We start from the raw sequence: 17,384 nt of genomic DNA, 5'->3' as shown, positions 1-17,384 counted from the left end.
GGACACTACATAATGATCAAGGGATCAATCCAAGAAGAAGATATAACAATTGTAAATATTTATGCACCCAACATAGGAGCACCTCAATACATAAGGCAAATGCTAACAGCCATAAAAGGGGAAATCGACAGTAACACAATCATAGTAGGGGACTTTAACACCCACTTTCACCAATGGACAGATCATCCAAAATGAAAATTAATAAGGAAATACAAGCTTTAGATGACACATTAAACCAGATGGACTTAATTGATATTTATAAGACATTCCATCCAAAAACAACAGAATACACGTTCTTCTCAAGTGTTCATAGAACATTCTCCAGGATAGACCATATCTTGTGTCACAAATCAAGCCTTGGTAAATTGAAGAAAATTGAATTCGTATCAAGTATCTTTTCTGATCACAACGCTATGAGACTATATATCAATTACAGGAAAAAGAACTGTAAAATATACAAACACATGCAGGCTAAACAATACGCTACTAAGTAACCAAGAGATCACTGAAGAAATCAAAGAGGAAATCAAAAAAATACCTAGAAACAAATGACAATGAAAACACGACAGGACAATGAAAACCTATGGGATGCAGCAAAAGCAGTTCTAAGGGGGAAGTTTATAGCAATACAATCCTACCTTAAGAAACAAGAAAAATCTCAAATAAACAACCTAACCTTACACCTAAAACAAATAGAGAAAGAAGAACAAAAACACCCAAAGTTAGCAGAAGGAAAGTAATCATAAAGATCAGATCAGAAATAAATGAAAAAGAAATGAAGAAAACAATAGCAAAGATCAATAAAACTAAAAGCTGGTTCTTTGAGAAGATAAACAAAATTGATAAATCATTAGCCAGACTCCTCAGGAAAAAAAGGGAGAAGACTCAAATCAACAGAATAGAAAATGAAAAAGGAGAAGTAACAACTGACACTGTAGAAATACAAAGGATCATGAGAGATTACTACAAGCAACTCTATGCCAATAAAATGGACAACCTGGAAAAAATGGACAAGTCCTTAGAAAAGCAAAACCTTCCAAGACTGAACCAGGAAGAAATAGAAAATATAAACAGACCAATCACAAGCACTGAAATTGAAACTGTGATTAAAAATCTACCAAGAGAGCTTCCCTGGTGGCGCAGTGGTTGAGAATCTGCCTGCCAATGCAGGGGACATGGGTTCGAGCCCTGGTCTGGGAAGATCCCACATGCCGCGGAGCAATTAGGCCCATGAGCCACAATTACTGAGCCTGCGCGTCTGGAGCCTGTGTTCCGCAACAAGAGAGGCCGCGATAGTGAGAGGCCCGCGCACCGCGATGAAGAGTGGCCCCCGCTTGCCACAACTAGAGAAAGCCCTCGCACAGAAACGAAGACCCAACAGAGCCATAAAAAAAAAAAAAAAAAAAAAAAAATTTTCCAAGAAACAAAGCCCAGAACCAGATGGCTTCACAGGCGAATTTTATGAAACATTTAGAGAAGAGCTAACACCTATCCTTCTCAAACTCTTTCAAAAATAACAAAGGAAGGAACACTCCCAAACTCATTCTACGAGGCAACCAGCACCCTGATACCAAAACCAGACAAAGATGTCACAAAAAAAGAAAACTACAGGCCAATATCACTGATGAACATAGATGCAAAAATCCTCAACAAAAACTAGCTAACAGAATCCAACAGCACATTAAAAGGATCATACACCGTGACCAAATGGAGTTTACCCCAGGAATGCAGGGTTCTTCAATGTATGCAAATCAATCAATGTGATACACCATATTAACAAACTGAAGGATAAAAACCATATGATGATCTCAATAGATGCAGAAAAAGCTTTTGACAAAATTCAACACCCATTTATGATAAAAACTCTCCAGAATGTAGGCATAGAGGGAACTTACCTCAACATAATAAAGGCCTTTTATGACAAACCCACAGCCAGCATCGTTCTCAGTGGTGAAAAACTGAAACCATTTCCTCTCAGATCAGGAACAAGACAAGGTTGCCCACTCTCACTGTTATTATTCAACATAGTTTTGGAAGTTTTAGCCACAGCAATCACAGAAGAAAAAGAAATAAAAGGATTCCAAATCAGAAAAGAAGTAAAACTGTCACTGTATGCAGATGACATGATACTATACATAGAGAATCCTAAAGATGCTACCAGAAAACTACTAGAACTAATCAATGAATTTGGTAAAGTAGCAGGATACAAAATTAATGCACAGGAATCTCTTGCATTCCTGTACACTGATGATGAAAAATCTGAAAGAGAAATGAAAGAAACACTCCTATTTACCATTGCAATGAAAAGAATCAAATACCTAGGAATAATCCTACCTAAGGAGACAAAAGACCTGTGTGCAGAAAATTATAAGACACTGATGAAAGAAATTAAAGATGTTACAAACAGATGGAGAGATATACCATGTTCTTGGATTGGAAGAATCAACATTGTGAAAATGACTATACTACCCAAAGGAATCTACAGATTCAATGCAATCCCTATCAAACTACCAATGGCATTTTTCACAGAATTAGAATAAAAATTTCACAATTTGTATGGAAACACAAAAGACCCCACAGAGCCAAAGCAATCTTGAGAGAGAAAAACGGAGCTGGAGGAATCAGGCTCCCTGAGTTCAGACTATACTACAAAGCTACAGTAATCAAGACAGTATGGTACTGGCACAAAAACAGAAATATAGATCAATGGAACAGGATAGAAAACCCAGAGATAAACTCACGCACATACGGTCACCTTATCTTTGAAAGAGGAGGCAAGAATATACAATGGAGAAAAGACAGCCTCCTCAATAAGTGGTGCAGGGAAAACTGGACAGCTGCATGCAAAAAAATGAAATTAGAACACTCCCTAACACCATACACAAGAATAAACTCAAAATGGATTAAAGACCTAAATGTAAGCCCAGACACTATAAAACTCTAGAGGAAAACATAGGTAGAACACTCTGTGACATAAATCACAGCTAGATCCTTTTTGATCCACCTCCTAGAGTAATGGAAATAAAAAGAAAAATAAACAAATGGGACCTAATGAAACTTAAAAGCTTTTGCACAGCAAAGGAAACCATAAACAAGACCAAAAGACAACCCTCAGAATGGGAGAAAATATTTGCAAATGAAGCAACTGACAAAGGATTAATCTCCAAAATATACAAGCAGCTCATGCAGTGCAATATCAAAAAAACCAACAACCCAATCCAAAAATGGGCAGAAGACCTAAATAGATACTTCTCCAAAGAAGATATACGGATTGCCAAGAAACACATGAAAGGATGCTCAACATCACTAATCATTAGAGAAATGTGAATCAAAACTACCATGAGGTATCACCTCACACTGGTCAGAATGGACATCATCAAAAAAATCTAGAAACAATAAATGCTGGAAAGGGTGTGGAGAAAAGGGAACCCTCTTGCACTGTTGGTGGGAATGTAAATTGATACAGCCACTCTGGAGAACAGTATGGAGGTTCCTTAAAAAACTAAAAATCAAACTACCGTATGACCCAGCAATCCCACTACTGGGCATATACCCTGAGAAAACCATAATTCAAATAGAGTCATGCACCACAATGTTCACTGCAGCTCTATTTACAATAGCCAGGACATGGAAGCAACCTAAGTGTCCATTGACAGATGAATGGGTAAAGAAGATATGGTACATATATACAATGGAATATTACTCAGCCATAAGAAGAAACGAAACTGAGTTATTTCTAGTGAGGTGGATGGACCTAGAGTCTGTCATACGGAGTGAAGTAAGTCAGAAAGAGAAAAACATATACCGTATGCTAACACATATATATATATGGAATCTAAAAAAAAAAAAAAAGAATGGTTCTGAGGAACCTAGGAGCCGAACAGGAATAAAGACACAGATGTAGAGGAGGGACTTGAGGACACGGGGAGGGGGAAGGATAAGCTGGGACGAAGTGAGAGAGTAGCATGGATATATATACACTACCACATGTAAAATAGATAACTGGTGGGAAGCAGCCACATAACACAGGGAGATCAGCTTGGTGCTTTGTGTCCACCTAGAGGGGTGGGATAGGGAGGGTGGGCGGGAGACTCAAGAGGGAAGAGATATGGGGATATATGTATGTATATAGCTGATTCAGTTTGTTATAAAGCTGAAACTAACACACCATTGTAAAGCAATTATACTCCAATAAAGGTGTCAAAAAATAAAAATGGTTCTGAAGAACCTAGGGGCAGGACAGAAGTAATGACGCAGATGTAGAGAATGGAATTGAGGACACGGGGAGGAGGAAAGGTAAGCTGGGATGAAGTGAGAGAGCAGCACTGACATATATACACTACCAAATATAAAATAGATAGCTAGTGGGAAGCAGCTGCATAACACAGGGAGATCAGCTGGGTGCTTTGTGGCCACCTAGAGGGGTGGGATAGGGAGGGTGAGACGGAGGCTCAAGAGGGAGGGGATATGGGGATATATGTACGCATATAGCTGATTCACATTGTTATACAGCAGAAACTAACACAACATTGTAAAGCAATTATACTCCAATAAAGATGTTAAAAAAAAAAAAGTTCTTATAATTGATGATTAAAAGGCCCATTGATCCAAAGACTCTGTGGTGGAAGAAGAAAAGTCATTTTAGAAGGAATTTCTGGCGAGGTGAAGTGTTCCAGCAAATTGGCCAGGCAGCGTTTGCAGCCCCAGGCTTATATTTCAAAAGCCATTAAAAGCCCCTGAAGAAAGTGCTGCAAAGTAGTTATTTTGAGAAAGGGAAATATTTTGGGGGTAGGGGGTAGAAGGAGAAAATGCCAGCTGAGGGGCTCACAGTGGGCAGTGAGAGGAGGAAGTGGAGGCCCCCTCTTCACCTTGGCCTTGGGGCAGGGCTCGGCTCCTGGCTTCCTGCACTGAGGCCCGTGCTCCTGCCCATCGCACCTCTACCTCCGGCCCCTGGCTCTCACTGCTCCCCTATTTGGAACGACCCGTTCTCAACACTCAACGACCCGTTCTCAACACTCTCCTTTCCACAGTTAACCCATTTTGTAGCCTCCTTTCCTTAAATTTTCCTGGTCCCTAATATCCCTCACTGACCTCCTGTGGCCATCGACCTCTGCATGACTCATGCATTTCGGTGGCTAGGGACCCATAGGGACCCTCATGCTGCTCTTTCATGCATGTCTCTGGCTTCCCCCAGCAGGCTGTGTACACACTAAGAGAGAAGGGCACTCACGGTGCTGGGCGTGGGGTGAACTCTCCAGAACCTTAGCGGCTCGTTTCCTCCTTGCTAAGGGGCCAAGGCGCTGTGGGGAGCCTGGTACTCAGCACCCATAGTGTCTCTGCCCTGGACCTTGTTACGACATCCCATGTGGGGCTGTCCTGGCAAATTCAGGCAGGGTGAATGAATTGTGTGTGTGTGTGTGCCTTCTCAGGGCTGGAGGGGAGATCATTAAGCATTTGCATACAGCACACCAGCAGGGCGGGAGGTGAGATCATTAAGCGTTTGCATACAGCACACCAGCAGGGCGGCAGGGGAGACTTGGTGCTTCCCTGGCCCTGGCACCAAGTGTCTCCGGGTCCCAGTGGGAGCCCAAGACCTGCCTCCGAGCCCTGTGCTCAGGGTGGGTTGCAGACAGGTGGGCTTCTGGGAAGGCAGATCTGCTCACCTGCCAGGAGCTCAGAGAGGTGCGGGGAGTCCCTGCCTGTGGGTGCCAGTCTCCACTCCTGGCATCTCTCTGAGTCCCACACCTGCACTCGGTGTGTGTTGTTTCTGTTCTGCTCTCGTTAATGCTGGTTTGTGTGATCGTTTTGGAAGTTTTCTCTCTAAACGTAGTCTCATTGCTGAGCTGACGTAAAGCCATGCCCAGGAACCACACTCACGGGAAGGGTTCATGTGTTCACAGTAATAAAATCTGGCATTTTTAAAAGCTTCCCTCTGAAGATACCTCCTCTCAGAACTGTACCTCTCCTCACCCCCCTCAGCCCGAGTTTGCTCTTCTGGGAAAATGAGGCCGCTCGATTAGCTGGATTTCAAAGATCATACGTTATGAGTCCCTAAACCCCATTTTTTAAAGAATCCCAAAGTGTATGAATTAAAATATGCTTTACTTCTTTTCAGCCTGATGAGGAGAAGCCTGTGAAGGACCCTATCAACCCAGAAGGAGAAAATCTGATGAGCGATGGTGTGGGCAACGGTCCTGCGGGTGAGAGGAGGGCACAGCGAGGTGAGACGTGAGGCTGGGGCTACTGGGCTGCCGCAGGTTTTGGTTCCGCTCAGACGTTGTTGCGTCCCCATGTGAAGGAAGTGCTTTGGGGCCAACACTGTCCTTGGATGACAAGCGTGTGCTGGGGGGAGAAGTTTGGCATGCCGGGCTTCTGTGGGTGTGCTGGGTCCCGGAGGCTGTTTCCAGAGGTTTGCTGAGAGTCTGGGGGGAGACCTGTTGACCTCAGGGCATACTTGGGGAGCACAGCACTGCCCAAGGGATGAGATGGGCTTTGGGGTCAGAGAAAAGGAGTGAGGGCTGAGATGTGGAATTTAGCGATGGGAGTTGGAAAAAAGGTGCCCAGCCCTGGCCAGGCACCTGGGGTTGAGACTGACTCCTAGGAAGGGCTGAGAGGAGGAGGGGTCATGAAGGGGACCAAGGAGTCCTGGGCTCAATGCAATCTGGTCTTTAATGGAGCTGGGGATGGGCACTGTTAATCCCTAAGATTTCTCAAAGCGTTTTGGCTTTGCATGGTCATCTGGTAGCACAGATTTGTTTCTCTGTGGTTGTAAAAGAAACTTGTGTGCTTATCTGAGAGATAGCTGTGTAAGGGACACATTGGAACATGGCTGGGAGAGGGAGGAGTTGTAGCAGAGGAGAACGATGGGGACCAGGGATGGAAAGGGGGGTGCACAGGGCAGGGTCCTCAGGGACTCAGGGGTGTGTCAGGGTCTTTAGTGCTTGGGAGCCCTGTGACTCCCACAGAGGACCCCGGCGGACCCCTCCCATTGCATACGTACCTTCACACAACACGTGTCCACGTGGACACCAGCTTGGGCAGTGCCCTTCTCTTACTCATTGGCAGTTCCCAGGTGGGGATTTAGGCCTCATAGAAGAGGAGGCAGAATTTCCCAAGACCTCACAGAGATGTGGCCGCTGTGGACATTTGTGTCTCTCTCTGAAACATCCTCTAGACACTATTTCACTCCATTTTAGAAGGTTCCATTGGGTACCAGTCCTGGGAGCTGCTCTGTGGCTTGCTGAATAATACTGGGGGATACCCCATCCTCTGCTTCCTTCTTGGAGGTTCCCAATCAACAGTAGCATTTCAAAGGCTCTGAGAAGTCCGGCAAAAAGCATCTGTTAAACGTTCTTTAATCCTGTATTTCCGAAACTCATTTGACCGCAGATCCCTTTTGCTACAGGAAGCCTATTAAAGTCCTATGCAAGTCTCCTGTCCTCCCACACACCTTGGGGCCCTCTGATTACTCTATATTCTCATGCTGACTAAGATCTCAGGAAAAATCAGAACGAACTTTTTGGCCAATCCCAATGCTTCATGGACTCACACGCTGTAAATTTCCTTCCAAGGTGAAGATCAGGCAGGGAGTTTATCATCTGGCCTGCTGTGGCCTCCTCTGAGCTTGGAGCAGGCCCGCTAGAGCAGAGCGCAGACACATCTGTTCACCTCGACCGCTCAGCCAGCCCCTCTGGCAGCCTGAGTTTGCAGACCGATTGCTTCCTGGTTCATGCTTTATGGTTCAGCCGGAGCATTTGGCCCGAAGGCAGGCATGTGTGCTCACTTTCACAGCCAAATGAAGCTCACCTGGGCCTAGGCTGCTTGGTGGAGGACGAGATGTGAGCAGAAACACTCCATCTGCCGAATCCCACTCCCCTACAGCAGCGCAGGCCCTGGGCTGTTCTGACTGTCTTGTTTTGCATATAGTGATGAAATATTAAAGGGAATTCTTCCAGTTTGAAAACCTTTTTGTCAAGGCACAGGGGCAGCCTGAACATGTGACAGAAGCTCCCTGAGCTTGAGAGAGGAGCAGAGGGACACAGAGAGGAAGCAGGAACCACCCGAGAGGCTGGAGCTCCCTTCATAGGGGCCAGGAACGGCTCAAGTTGGCCACCTTCTCCCACCTTGTTGCTGCTGGCTGCTCAAGGTGGGCACCGCTGACCCAGAGCTGGTTCTTGCGAATGTTTTTGTTTTTTTTTTGTCTTACTGCTCTGCGCTTTATTGTGATTCGCAGATGTTGCATCTTTTATAAATAGAAGGTTTGTGGCAATGCTGTTTTGTCAGATGATGGTTAGCAGTTTTTTGCAATAAAGTTTTTCTTAATGAAGGTATATACATTGTTTTTTTAGACAATGGAGTCCTGGATTGGGAGGCTTGTGGTGTGTCCTTGGGCAAGTACTTGAACCTCTCAAGGCCTGGCTTTCTCCACCAATGAAACTGCGTGGTAGACCAAATGCTCTGGGGCTTGTTAAGGCTTAGGTAATAAGATTCTACTTGGAAGCTGGTTTGTCTGTTCACACGTTTGTTGCCAATGTTACCTTGATCCCTAGTGAGACACATTGGACCCAGTGGCCGTCCCGGAAGGGAGGACTGCACCTAGAGGGCCCGCCCGAGTGTGACCTGCTATGGCTTGGACAGACCCAGGCTTTCCTGCCCACTAAGATGGTGCTGGAGTTGGGGCAACCACAGCTAAGGGTCAGTGTGGCACTGGCCAGCCACATTTCAAAGCTGGCCTTGGGGGGATAGTGCTATGACTTGACTCCTGTGGGGCATCCTCACAGTGTTATGTCTGCATCCCTCTCTGTGTCTGCAGTGGGGTCTGCTCTGGGCACAGACACTGAGGCAGCCCCCTGGCATTTCTGATACAAAGTGTCAGACCCAACCTGACCCCAGTCAGAGTTGATCCTGGAATGGCCACAGCATCTGCAGGGCCTGAATCTGTGTCTCTTTGGCAATGTAGCCCTCATGCTCAAGGCCACGTGCTCACCCATCTCCCAGGGAAAGAGTGAGCCACCCCCCTTGGATGATTGATTAGCAGCCTGTATTTCCCTTTGCCAAGGTGTCGCAAAAGCACACAAGCAGGTGGCTTCTCGGGGAATTCCTCTGGGGAACCGTGCTTCTACAAATCCAAAAACATGCAGAAATCCAATATTCAAATGAGAGAAGATGTTGGGAAAGAAAATGTGCTGTTTCCCCTCCTCTCAGTTAAAACCTAAATACAGAGCTGGAGGGGTCAGAAGTAGCTTCTACTTTCCCGTGGTTCTTCTCCCTGTAAGAGGAGAAAAACAGACCCGGGGCTGCTTCTAACCTCCAGGGAAGGGGCCTCCTAAGGGCTGTGGCTCTGGCATGTAAGTCCGAGGAAGTGGACTTAATTCGACTGAACAAGCTTTGCTTAAGCAGCTGCTGTGTGCTAGGCCAGGGCCCGGAATTGCGTGGAGTCAGGTCTGATAGCTTACGGCTTAAAAAGCACTTGACGTGGATCTGGATTTTGTTCCCAGCTCTGCCACGTTCCAGCTGTGAGACCTCAGACCAGGGGCCTAGGCTCTCTAAGTCTCAGGTTCTCAGCCTGTGAAATGGGGATCATAGTACCTATCTCATAGGATTGTTGAAGGAATCAAATAAGTTAGGGCATACAAAGCGCTTAGCAGGGGCCTGGCTCATAATACGCTCTCATTAATCACATACACTCTCATTAATCACGCGGCCCCAGGGCCTCACAGCTGGCAGAGGGGATGTGCCCCGCGTTAGAAATGACAAAGCAGAGGCTGAGAAAGGTTATGTGAGTTTTCCTAAGATCACTTGGGTTGTTACCGAGAAGGCGGGGCTGGGATTGGGGTCTCTCAATTTTCCGGTAAGATGTCCCAGCCCTGCTCTGAGATGGGGGTCCCTCCCCAGGTCTCAGGTTGGTTTGGGAGAAGAAGAGCCCGCTGGTGGGGCCTGTGCCACCGCTGCTCTTTGGCAGAGGTTGGGCCATTAAGAACATAGCTCTTATTTTATGTGTTTTTTTATGCTTCCTCGAGAAAAGTGTTTGTAGAATTCCAAGGAGTTAGAAAAGCCACCCAGATCCATCCCCCAAGCTGGCAAAGACAGTCCCTCTGTGGAGGGACCTGATCTCCCCCACCCTGCCCCGCATCTGTGTTTCACGGGGCTGCTTGCTCTCTGGCATTTGGCTTTTCCTGTTCCTTTCCCTGAGGTTTGGTCCCATGACTGTTTATGAGCAAATAAAACTTGGATTGCTGCTTTGGGCCGTGGGATCAGTGTTGACTTGGGGAGGGATGTCTAATTTAACGTAATCCCGCTCCTTCGACTTTCCGTGACTTCCACTGCAGTCCCCTCCGGGAAGAGTAGCAGAAGGAGTGGAAATGTGATTAAAGCAGAGGCCTCGCCTCCTCTCCTAACCTTGGCGCCATCAGTCCCCTGCTAAGAGCGGGATGAAAGCCAGATGAAGTGTCGGAAACACAGATGTTGCTTTTCTTTGAATTCCTACATGGACATGTATGGATGGGCAACCTTTGGGGACACATGAGCTCAGGGGTGTCACGGGTGATGTGTCAGCTGGTTTCCCATAGCATGAGGTCTCAGGGCAGGGCTGGAGGGTATGTTTTTGATCATATGCATGAGGATGCCTCATTCCTTCTTTGGAGCAAGAAACTGAACAGCATAACTCATTACTTCAAGGATAAAATCCAGTTGAACTGGTGTGTGGTGCCACGTAGACCCCCCATATTTGTACCAAATGTATCATTTTTATTTTCCTAGATGCACAGTGTCCTGTTCGGGATTTCCCCCCGAGCTAATGTGCTCAGAGGAGCAGTCTTGGTGGAGCCAGGATAGGGGCTGAGGTGTGGGGAGGACTGCACGTCCCTGCGGCGGGGGAGGGGCTGCACGTGCGTGGGCTGCGTGATGGAGATGCATCTCCCGGAAAGGCAGCATATTCCTTCTGGGGCTGTTGACAGGGCTGTGAGCCAGGTAGGAGGAAGGTAATCACATCATTTCATGGCACTCTTGTCTCAGGGGGTCAAATGAGCTGACTCTCCAAAACTAGCGTTTACTTTTGACTTTTTAATTTACGGGCTGATACAGATGCACGCTAGTGCACTCCTCAGGTTTTCTGGAGCAGCTGAGGTGTGCCTCGCAGAGCGGGTGAGATTAAGCGGGGCAAATGTGGCTCGACACTGAGGATCACAGAGGTTAGCAGGGAATATGGGATAGATCACAATCCATGCCGATGCTCAGCGGGATGGGAGAATGGGCAGAGGAAAGGCACGGAGAAACCCAACGTCAAGCACCCAACACTGGCTGCAAGGGCTTCACGGAGGAGGGGGGCTGGCTGTAGGAGGATGGATGGGATTTCCACACGTGGAGACGGGTGGGCAAGGCTTCAGGGAAAGTTCGTCCAAAACATAGGTGTCTAGACAGAGAGACGAGAGCCACTTAGTAAGAGGTTCTGTGGAGGGATGTTCTGAAGGTGGCTGGAAAGGTCGAGGCCCTAATGCACTTTGAAGATGCTCAGTGGGTATTTACTGAATAAATGTGTGAGTTAACGGCTGAGCCTTCCTTCAGCTGACAAGTACTTACTGAGTGACTACTATGTGCTAAACACTGCTAGGGGTTGGATGTGCAGCCGTGAACAACACAGATACACGTTGCTCCCTTGTGAGTTCACATTCTAGCAGGGGAAGACAGACAGTAAACAAATAAATATAATACGCAAGTAATATATACAGTGTGTTAGGAAGAGGTAAGTGTAGGGGGAAAGAATGAGTAGAGGGTGGGGACAGCAGGGGTGTATGTGTGTGTTTGGGGGAGGTTGCAGTTTTGACCAGCGTTGCGGAAGAGGCCTCGTTGAGATGACATTTCAGCAATTTGAGAGGGATGTGAGGAGTCAGCTTGGGGGATATTTGGGGGCAGAGAATTCCAGGCATCAGATCCCGAGGCAGGAGAGCTGATGTGCTTGAGGAGCAGCAGGAGGCCCATGCGGTCGCAGCAGGGGGACAGTGGCAGGAGAGAAGGTCAGAGAGCCCCTGGGGGCCTTGAGGCCAGCGTAGGGCTTTGGACTTCAGCGTCAGTGATGGGGGGGCCTCTGGGGGACTTTGAGTAGATGAGAGATGTGATGTGACTTCTGCTTTGAAAGTGTCATTCTGTGTGTTGTGTGCAAACCTGACTGTGAAAACCTGGAGGCAGGGAGACCATTTGGGAGGCTGCTGCAGCCCCAGGTGAGAGGTGACGGTGGCCTCGCTGGAGTGGTGTCATGCCAGTGGTGGCAAGTAGTTCCGTTCTTGACATGGACGATTCCTTAACAGACTGAATGAGGGTGTGAGAGACCGGAAGAGTCAAAGATGAAGACACAGTTTCAGCCTCAGTGATGGGGATTGGGAAGGCTGTGGGTGGAGCAGGTTGGGGTTGGATCAGGAGCTGGTTTAGGCGTGACAAGCCGGAGATGTTGTGGACATCTGCGTGGAGATGTGCGGGGCAGCTGGCTTTCCTCGTAGAGTTCTAGAGAGAGATTGGGGATGGAGATGTAAATTTAGGGGCCAGTTGACCTGAGATAGCGTTAATGCCACAAGATAGGATGTGATCACCAAGGGGTTGATGGAATATAATGACAAGCAGGGCTAACGCTTTGTTTAGTTTTAAGCGCCAGGCATTCTGTTAAGCACTTCCCACATTCTCTTTGTTCCAGCACAATCTGATGAAGTGGGAGCTGTTATTTTCCCCATTTTACAGAAGATGAACCTGAGGGTCAGAGGCATTAAGTAAATTATTCAAGATCACACAGCTATTAAAGGTCAGAGCCAGAATTTGCACGTTGGTCTGACTCCAAACTTTTAATCATTGCACTTACTGACTCTCTGAATTATGGACCTAATTCTGTGCAGAGTAAGGGATCCACTGAGGTGTTTCAGCAGAGAAAGGACTCGGAGCTGTGGGTTAGGCAGAGGCATCTGGAACCTGGGGGCTCCTGAAGAATGTACCAGGGAGGGGAGAGGTAGAGACCAGAGGCAGGGAATATAGAGAAGGTTTGGACCACACAGTGGGGGTTGGTAATGGGGCTTGGAGAAGGGATTTCCTAAGAAGGGAAGAACCAGGTTGTGGTGAATGCAGTGTTATGAACTAAGTCTTTGTGTCCCCCCCTGCCCCCTGCCCCACCAAATTCACATGTAGAAGCCCTAATGCCCATGTGGCTGTATTTGGAGATGGGGCCTCTAAGGAGGTAGTTAAGGTTAAATGGGGTCATAAAGGTGGGGTCAGGATCTGATAGGATTAGTGTCCTTATAAGAAGTGACTCCGGAGAGCTCTTTCTCTCTCTCTGTGTACAAGCACTGAGGAAAGGCCCTTTGAGGACAGGGCCATGGGAGGCCACCTGCAAGTCAGGAAGAGAGCTCTCACCAGAGACCAAATCACCAGAACCTTAATCTTGGACTTCCAGCCTCCAGAACTGTAAGAAATAAATGTGTGTCGGTTAAGCCACCCAATCTGGTATTTTGTGATGGCAGCCCAAGCCGACTAATACACCCAGACCCTTTGGTATTCTGCTTTTTCCAGACCTGTGTCGTCTTGCCAGGCTACAGGGCTCAGCCATTTGATAACTAGTCTCTTAAGGAACTTCTCTTCTTCCTCTAAACATTTCTGAATGGACCAGAAGGGTCATTGAACAATTATCTAGTCGTTAGCTTCTCTGTGGAGCCCAGAGAGTTGCAGGAAGAAAATTGGTAAATTCTTTTCATTCTTAGTAAAACCTAACATTATCTTGCTAATGCCTGATATTAAGAGTTCAAAGTCATCTCTCTACCATTGATCTTCAAAGGAAGAGATTTCCTTATTTGACAAGGCCTGAAAAAATGTGGGTGAGGTTCCTTTCAGATGGGAATTTTATTTCGATTTTGTTTTTAAAAAATCTTTTAAGTATTTTTGTACAAAAAGTGTTGTAGTTTCTTTCTTTCTTTTTTTTTTTTAATTTGAAAACACCAGAGTGTGGGGGAGGAATGCAAACAAATAACAAAAAAAGATGCTTTTATAACGTTATTTTCACTGTTGAGAAAAAAGAAAATCCTTCCAACAGCATTGAAAAGTCCAAAGATGAAATAATCTCATTTTTTTCTCTAAAGGCTTTAAAAGCGTCTGCCTGTTGATTCCATCTCTTGTGTCAGTGAGGCCATGTCACTCTTCAGTGGCCCAGGGGTTCACTATTGCAGAAAGATCAGCCCAGGTTTCTGGGCACATGCCGAAGCAGAAGGGTGGAAGCATCAGGGGACTAAAAACCTTTCCCAACAGAAATGCTGTGGGCAAGGAGACCCTTCCCTGAACCAGAAGGGAGGGACGGGGCAGCATCACTCCACCCCCAGAGCAGAGGATGGCAAGAGGCCTAGGGTCCCACTTCTGTGTCCATTCCCTTCCCAGAAGATTGTAAAACCAGTCAAAATGACATGGCTGTGAAGAAAGTGCAACGTATGTTTAGAAATACTGGTAGAGGGAAACATCTGAGGAATGAGAAAAGGTTTGCCAGCTTTTACTACAAATGGGGGAAGAAGCCATCAGGGAGATCCCACCACCAGGTAAACAGACTTTCCTTTTCTGGAACTCCCGTAGCCTAGGAGGTCAGGTTCAATTTCCCTGTCCAGTGGACTGGACTTCAAGATGAGGCATTGTGGCTGCCTATGGACTCAAAGCACAAGACCACGATCAAGGGCCCAATTCCAGCTATAAGATCACCCCAGTGCCAACAAATGACGTGATGGTAACTTACATCCTGCAATTGGGAAATCTCACAATATTCTAGATGAGAGTTTTAGAACATTAAATAAATTTGCAAAGTGGCTGACTTCTCCCCACCATCCTTGCCACTTCCTGCCCTTGGCCTCCATCAAATCACTGGGTTCAGTGGCAACATGTGCCCCCCGAGCATTTCGAGCCCACCGAGGGGCAAGGAGCCCCCGGGGAGACTGGTACCCTCATTTCCATCCCTAGTCTGAAGAGGAGAGGGCTCTGGTGCTGCTGGAGCTCGTCTGCAAGAAGGCACAGAGAGGTGTGCTCAGTGCCGCCAGCCTCTCGGGAAGCCGATGTTTCTGGGATCTTAAGGTTTTCTCTCCTTTTCCTGGGAAAACGCTCTCTCAATAAAAATGAGTTGTCAGCTGCGCTTGAGACCCTCTAAATTGATTTTGGCTCTGTCCATTACAGGTAGCTTCTGTGTGAAGAACCCGTATAAATCTTACTCAGTGAGGGAGTGTTAAAAATGGCAAATTTCAGAGTAAAGGTTTAACAAAAACCATAAATAAAACTTCAGAAATAATGAAAGTGTTTATAAGCATCTGTGGAATTCCACACAGGAACAACGAGTGTGGTTCAAGTGCCAAGAGATTGACTGAGATGCTGTGTTTGCCTGGAGAGAGGGAATATCCATCTTTGTTTGGCCTCTGCTCAGGGAGGCTTGACGTGGAGAAGCACAGACATGGGCAGGGCTCAATGGCTGGGTGCGTGGGAGGGACTTTATCACTGTCAGGGGCCGGGGCAAGTCCGGGCTCGGGAGGCTGCCAGCGGGAGAGGAACTTGCCAAGGAGCAGGGCCTTGAGTCCCAAGTGTCCAGGCCTACTGTGCGCCTGCGTGGTGAGCAGGTACTAACATCACAGTGATCTCATAATCTCAGCAACAAGCGATGTGCCCGTGGCCCATTTTCCAGCTAAGGAGACTGAAGCAAAGAGGGGTCTGTGGCTTGTCCAGGTCCTAGAGCAAGCCATTGCTGGAAGCTGGAGCAGAGCCAGTGGTTCCCAGTGCCTGGCCCCAGTGGTACCAGGCCTGCATTGTCCCTGCCTCTCTGGGGAGTCCCCCTGCCCTCTGAGTCCCCTGGTTGTGTTTTCTAAATGAAACACTCTGGTGTTGCTGAGGCCCATCAGGCCTCCATCCCTGCTGGAGGCTATCATGCCTCCACCCGTTGCAGCTTAGTTTATGCCCAGAAACGGGGCTGGGGGAGCCAATCCCTTGGCAGACTTTCTAATGGGACGTAGATCATTACAGATGGGACTCAGGTTTTACAAAATAGTTTAGGAGGTAGATAAATTAGATCATGAAAAGTGCATAAGGGACATCAATTATGCAGGAGCCAGAAGAATGATTATAAAGTGATCTGGCCTCAGTTTTGGCCCATGAAACATTTAACTGCGGCCATTGAAGTAGAACACATCCCTTGCTCCCTACTTCAGAGAAGTGGGGTGGTGGGGGATGCAGCTTTGCCCGAGGGGGGTTGTAAAACACCTGATGACCTCCTTCGCTTGTGGGCGTCTGGGGGTAAAAGGCCACCTGGGAGGCACAGAGCACTGGAGCTGGGCTCTTCGGGTGGAGAAGAGTCCGGGGGGCTCTGGGAGCACAGAGGGCCTGGAGAGGGCTCAGCAGAGGCTCTCCCAGCTCTTTTAACCCAGAGCACAAAGGTGCTCACCAGAACATCCTGGGGGAGTCAATAGACAACGTGACCCCTGGGTCCTCAAAGATCCCCCAAAGCTGTCATGCTTGTCCTGCTTCTTGCCCAGCAACAGTGCAGACCTGGCCTTCAGTGGGCTGGCATCTGCCGAACTTCCCTGACCTGATGCTACCGGTGAACATGGGCGTCCAGGGAGATGGGCAGGTGATGGTGACCCTGCAAGCAAACTGTGCATGTTGGCTTCCTCCATGAAGCTTCAGCCAGCATGGCTGGTCCCAGGCCTGGGCATGACTTCTGTCTCCGAAAGAACCCCGACCTGACTCTGAGCCACACACACAGGCTTCTGTGATGGTCTCTCAGCCCTACTGGAGGATGTGCTGTGTTTCTGGAAGGCAGGGGCCTTCTTCCTCCTTCTCTAACCCTGTGGGCTTTGGGCTGGGCACGTGGTGCTTCAGCTGAGCCTGGTTGGGTGGGGCTGGGGGTTAGTTACCAGCTAAGGGATCATGGCACACACTCCTGGGCTCTCCCTCCCTGTGGTGGGTCACTCTTGGCCATCGGCGTCTCTTGGAATCAGAGTGTGCGTCTACCTGGAGTCCTCTCTTTGCTTTAGGCCCCCCTGTGCCTTGGAACACAGCTGCCAACAGCCGCCAGGAGGAAGAGGCACATGGCGTGGCTGCAGGAGTTCAGTCCTCAGCCTCGTGCCCTCGGGGGGAGGGCTGAGCGGGGCATGTCGTGAGTGTGCTGTGTGAGCGGGGAGCTTTGTGAAGGGAGGTGGAGTGGGAGGTGGGTGAGCGCAGTGCCAGGGAAGGTCTGTTCCCGCTGGAGGTCAGAGGTGAAGGCGTGTGTTCCCTATCAGCTGGGTTCTCATCGCCCCCATGGCCCTGGTCCCCCGGGCCTCTGGTCCTTCCTCCCCAAGGTCACCATTTCACTGGGTCTTGCTGCTGGGCAAGATCAAAAGCTTTTCCTTGGAGTG

At 48.0% G+C, this 17,384-nt stretch overlaps 1 protein-coding gene across 1 annotated transcript in view; it reads left to right on the top strand.

Annotated features, from left to right (window-relative positions):
• Window positions 1-17,384, top strand: part of FSTL4 (follistatin like 4) — a 717,999-nt gene that overhangs the window by 96,824 nt on the left and 603,791 nt on the right. Inside the window, exon 4 of the mRNA XM_082378912.1 lies at window positions 6,116-6,221. The gene's annotated coding sequence lies outside the window, so the exon portion shown is untranslated. The remainder of the gene's footprint in view (window positions 1-6,115; window positions 6,222-17,384) is intronic.

This window comes from Balaenoptera borealis (genome assembly GCF_965194805.1).
Source record: "Balaenoptera borealis genome assembly, chromosome: 2".
NCBI classification, from domain to species: Eukaryota; Metazoa; Chordata; class Mammalia; order Artiodactyla; family Balaenopteridae; genus Balaenoptera; species Balaenoptera borealis.
This window is presented reverse-complemented; position numbering and strand designations above follow the sequence as displayed.